Here is a 420-nt window from a genome sequence, read left to right on the forward strand (position 1 = left end):
GCAGGAAGATGCTTTATTCAGAAAAGCCAGTGATCTGAGGGAAAGGTGGACTTGTATCCATGACAGTTCTGCTCAGCCATGACCGTCTTTAAAGGGGAAACAATCTCAGTTAATCGTTAAGGCAGGAAGTCACAGTCATTTTTCCATTGCTGCAAGCCTGCTGACTTCTTGTTTTCTCCAGGACACTGTCTTGCTCGAGTGACCCACCTGCAACCAGAGATTCTCTTGCCCATGTGGTCCACCTGCATTTTAATAAGGGGAAGCTATGGAAGGAAAGTCAGTCATTCTTAAACCAATTTTTTTTTTTTTGGCTACACCATTGGGCATGCAGGGTTTTGTTCTCCAACCAAGGATCGAACCCATGCCCGCTGCACTGGGAGCATGGAGTCTTAGCCACTGGACTGCCAGGGAAGTCCCTGG

This window comes from Oryx dammah, unplaced genomic scaffold, assembly GCF_014754425.2.
Source record: "Oryx dammah isolate SB20612 unplaced genomic scaffold, SCBI_Odam_1.1 HiC_scaffold_1319, whole genome shotgun sequence".
Lineage (NCBI taxonomy): Eukaryota > Metazoa > Chordata > Mammalia > Artiodactyla > Bovidae > Oryx > Oryx dammah.